A 5,389-nucleotide genomic window follows, 5' to 3' on the forward strand; every position below is an offset into this window, starting at 1 on the left:
CGTGTCATCAGGGTGACATGAAACTATTCTATACCGAATTTAATTGAAATCGGTCGAGTAGTTTCTGAGAAATGGTTTTAGACCCATAAGTAGGCGACTCCACGCCCATTTTCCATTCCAAAAAGTCTGAGTGCTGCTTCCTTTTACCTTTTATTCTGTAAAATTTACCCTACAAGACGGAGCTAACTCATACACCACTACACATGCAAATTTTTTCAGCTTTTACCAATACATACACATTGCTAACATTTTGTAGCTAAGTGGCAATATCGGTAGTTAGAGTAGCAAAATTCATTAACCCTAATTTTTGTATGTGTAAGAGAGAGATACAATGAACCGTTCAAAAATCGCAGCCATGGCCGCTGTTCATTTGAAAATAAAATTTTAAGTGAATGGATGTAAGTGCGTTTTAAATATTTCTTTTATTTTGTTAAGTGTTTTTGGATATTTATCCATCTTATAAATGAATTATTTGTGTTACTTTTGTTATTTGTTTTTATAATTAAAATTTCATTTCATTGTAGTTATACGTGTGTGCACAGCAAAGGAGGAGCAAGGAGGTGACGGTGAAATTGGTGGAGGTATGTTTCATATATTTTTAATACATAATAGAAATTAGTAATTTTAAATAATTTCAGGTTTATGGATTTAGAATTGGTGTAATATATAACAACAATGGAAAATAACATGGTAAATATAAATGCGTATATGTGCATGTTGAGTTAGTGCGTATTAAGATGTACATACATATGTATGCATCTGTTGCATTGTGTCCAAAATATTTATTTAGAATAATTTTTGTTTTGATGTTAAAAAGTTGTTTTTTTTTTGTTTAGTTATTACAAGCATTAAGCTCTGTAGATATATATATATATACTAGCAGACCCGGCAACACGTTTTTGTGGCTAAGGTATACATTAAATTAGTAAATCTTTCAATGCTGAGAAAAAATTCTTAAGCATAAAGACGAAAACGTTATAGCCGATAAATTTTAAAATGATTGATAGACATTATTGTAGATCTGTGTTAAGCGTAAATCATCATAATTTGTAAAACTTTGATTTTTTAATCGTATATTGGAGAAAGTAACAAATGCCCAAATTTCATAGTTGGCTTTATCTTGGCTTTGGTGACGATATTGATTACCTTCTTCACAGCCAGTCTTGTTCTTTTGCAAAGTTTGATGTTGATTTATGTTACGCAGCATGATGACAACTCACACTACTTTTAATTGAAAGTGAGTGGGGATAGTCCAGCAATTTAAAATAGTCTGTGGGATAATTGAATACGTCATCCTGGTTTGTAGTTGTGTCAACTCTCTTGGACCGAAATTCTAAATTGTCGCATTAAGATCAAAGTGATCCTTGTTTTTTTTTACCACCAATATAGGTCATTCAATCAACCATTTATGTTTATTATATTATGGTTTCATGTCAGGAAAAACACATAGAATAAGCTCCTCTTTCGAGGCCATGAAGTGACAGAAACCCGTTAAAAATGTTATTAATCCATCGAGGTGTCAACTGCGTCGCTACCATTTTCAACTATTTCTACAATCGTATTATGATATTACTGGAAAATTGGAATCATGGCTTCACCAAAAATATTTTCGTTGTCGCGTAAATCTTTTAAAGTCCTTAAAGTCCAGACTGGTGTTTCGTTGATTTGCAAGGAGTAATTTCAAGGCCGAATTGCCGTTTGTCTGCCTACTAACAGGTGTCAAGTTGCCCCTATTCCCATTATAACCGGGCGTTGGAAATGAGTGAAATCGGTTCAGGAATTACCTCAACCCTCATGTACTATATATGCTGATTTTCGTTATTCTATTAGACTTTATTTCAAATTGTGTGTAATAAAATTAAATCAATAAATTGCGAGAGTATAAAATGTTCGGTTGCCTTTCCCTACTTGTTACAAATTGTTTTGGGCTATCATCACAGCCTTATACAATTGAACAATGATAAAAATATTTTAACAAAGCAACAATGACAACTTTCAAAATATTATTATTTTTTGTTTTTTTCTTTTTTTATAATTTTGTTGTCAATTCAAATAAAATCATCTTCTTGTTATCTTCCTCACAATTTTTCGATATATACTTACTTTCTAATCCTTTCCTGGCCTTCCATAAATATTTCAAAACTAAAATTAGCCAGATCGGTTTGGCCCTTTTCGACTTTTTTATAGGCTAACGATTGTGGATTTAAGACTTTTTCAGGCAATTTTTCTAATTTTCCTCTCCGTAAGAACCTTCCCGGTACCTCTAAAAACATTCTAAACAAAAAATTAGCGAAATCGGTTCAGCGGTTCTCGAGTTATGCGCTTAGCAACACATTTTGCGATTTATTTTTATATTATAGATATACGTTTGTTTTTTAGCATTACTTATATTTTCATTATCCATTTCAGATATTGAAAACACAAATCTTCTTCTGCTTACGCGGTTATAGCCGAGTCCACAACAGCGCGCTACGCATCTCTCCTTTTGTTAGTTAGGCGTCAATTGGTAATACCAAGTGAAGACAGGTCCATCCCCACCTGGACCTTCCAACGGAGTGGAGGTCTCCCTCTTCCACGGCTTCCACCAGCGGGTACCGCATCGAAAACTTTCAGAGCTGAGACTTTCGTCCATTCGAACAACATGACCAAGCCCACGTAGCCACTGTCTTTTTATTCGCTGAACTATGCCTATGTCGTCGAACAACACATACAGCTCATCATTTCATCTTCTGCGGTATTCGCCGTTGCCAATGTTTAAGGGACCATAAATCTTCCGCAAAACCTTTCTCTCGAAAACTCCTAGTGCCGTCTCATTGGATGCTGACACCGTCCACGCTTCTGAACCATAAAGTAGGAAGTGGAATGATGAGGGACTTGTAGAGTTTAGTTTTTGTTCATCGAGACAGGACTTTACTTTTCAATTGCTACTCAGTCCATAAACACAAATACTTTGCACAAATGGAGGATTACAATAGCTACAACTTTTCTTAGGTTTGTACTACGAATACAAATATATTCATATCTTCTAATAGTTAATAATAATTTCTATTTCTAATATTTTTCAGGCATGATAAACAAGACAACAACAAATCCCATCGGACATTTAGATTAGCAGTTGCACAACCTATTTACCTTTTATGATGTACATATGAGATAGGATTGTGTGGAATTGACATCAAACAATATTGGTTGAGTAGTTTCGTACAGAATAGTTATAAGGTTTAAAGATTTAAATGTAAAATATTGTTAAATTATACAAATGAATGTTCGAATACTAATAACAATCGTAATAGTAGTTGAATTTTATTTGTATTGTATAACAACAACTACAAAAAATAAAAATTTAATAATTAATATGTAAAATATATAAATTTTGTCTATTTATAAATGATAGCTGCAAAAACGTTTGTAAAAATTAAAGTTTACTTTGTACTGAAATGCTAATATTTAAAAATTAATCTATAATGATTATTAAAAATTTAAAATATTATACCATACTAATTTATAAATGTATATACATCATACAATTATAATAAATAAATAAAAATAAAAATAAAACAATTTAAATTTTTCATTTTCAAACGCAAAAGTAGGTGACCTATAGAATGAAGACCAATGGAGACCAATGAACCAAATTTAAGTAAAGAAACGGTGACCCAACAAATGACCAATACCTGTGATTAAAGGGTTACCCTGAAAATGATGAATCGAACAGTCTCCACTGATAGATGGCTGATTTAAAAAAAAAACTACTACAGGGGGCTCTGCTATCCACAGAGTGACATATGCCTTTCCAAAACAAAGAAAAATTAGAGCAGAAAGACATATGCAACATTGGCACCAAAATCAATGAGAGAGAGCGAGCAAGATAATCACACCGACATGCCGTAAAAGAGGAGAAATGGTAACTTTTTTCCTGCTGCTAGAACAAAAGGGACCAACAAAATAATACAAGCTTTCTTTACCGGTAACCAATATTCCATAAGACAAGTAACTCTACTCGTCTTGTAATTGCCAACCTAACCTTTGTATAGGAGGTGGGTTTTTATGGTGTGTAATAGGGTACGTAAGAGAAATTACTGCAGAAACTTTGGTTTATATAGCATTATTGGGTTGCGATATATTCACAAAACAGTTATTTAGGGGCGGGGCCACGGCCAATTAAAAAAAAAATACATCCAGATATTGCTGTTACTGATGTCATCCTTTATACCATATTGTAACGAAAATGGCACCAGAACAAACTAGAACTGACAATTGAAATCGACAACTTGCCAGATGTATGTAGACATCGATATTCGTAGATGCCAGAATGTTGCTTGCTAGCAATCGACTATATAACGGCTGCCGGACTGGCAGCAACACACAGTTCTAATTAGAGAGTTGCCGAGTAAAGAGCAAGAAACCTGAAGTAAGAAGTTGTAAACTCGTATAACGAGTAATAAAGTATTAAGTTCTTTGAATTAGAAATAAAGATTAGTGTATAGCCATTAAAGTGTGACTTTTGTTTGACAATCCCGTGATCGAACTCAAGGTAGTGTTTCAGCGTTAACGATTTATTTTGAAATCCGTTACAATTGGTGTCAGAAGTGGGATTGACAAATAAAATTCCATAGGAGATAATAGTTAAGTTCAACGATTTAAAGATGCCACAGCTCAAAAAGGAGTTGGAACAACGAGGCTTAGCAACGAATGGGCTGAAAGCTGAGTTACAAGCCCGTTTGCGAGAGGCCATGGAAGAAGAAAACATTAACGTGGACTAATTTGTTTTCGAATCGCTGTTAGAGGAATCGACAACGAAAATAGAGGAAAAGGAAGATAATCCATGTTCATCAGGGGCTCAGGACATGAAGATGGTTTTGTCTGCATTGTCACAGATTTCGTCGCAGTTTTCGGCGCAGTCATTAGAATTGACGGAGATGAAAGCACAGCACTCACAGTTGTCAACACAGATATCAGATGAGGTGTCAGCATATTTAAAAGAACAGGAAGCACGTATATCGACGCAGGTGACTTCACAGATATCGGAATTGTCAACACAGATTTCGGAAGAGCAAGAAGAGATTAAGGCTGATGTGGAAGAATTGAAAGACCGTTTCCGTGACCTGCAACTAAATCGACCAATGGTGTCAATAGGTTATGTCAAAGTCAAATCTCCATCATTTGACGGCACAACTCCGTTCCAGATTTTCAAACTCCAATTCGAAAAGACGGCAGTTACAAATAATTGGAACGAAGAAGATAAAGTCGCTGCGTTATTTGTCACACTAAAAGGGGCTGCTGCAGAAGTTTTACAAACAATTCCTAATTGTGGATCAAGCAGCTACGAAACATTGATGGGTGCTGTAGAAAAGCGGTTTGGTAGTGAGCATAGAAAACAGATATTCCA

General features: G+C 34.6%; 1 long non-coding RNA gene across 1 annotated transcript; it reads left to right on the forward strand.

The window, feature by feature from the left end:
- Positions 1–503: 503 nt before the first annotated feature.
- Positions 504–3,226, forward strand: LOC114805113 (uncharacterized). The gene is made up of 4 exons (XR_008472134.1): positions 504–581; positions 639–690; positions 2,410–2,991; positions 3,066–3,226. It is a non-coding gene; the product is annotated as an uncharacterized LOC114805113 (long non-coding RNA).
- Positions 3,227–5,389: the final 2,163 nt, after the last annotated feature.

Source organism: Zeugodacus cucurbitae, chromosome X (genome assembly GCF_028554725.1).
Source record: "Zeugodacus cucurbitae isolate PBARC_wt_2022May chromosome X, idZeuCucr1.2, whole genome shotgun sequence".
NCBI lineage: Eukaryota > Metazoa > Arthropoda > Insecta > Diptera > Tephritidae > Zeugodacus > Zeugodacus cucurbitae.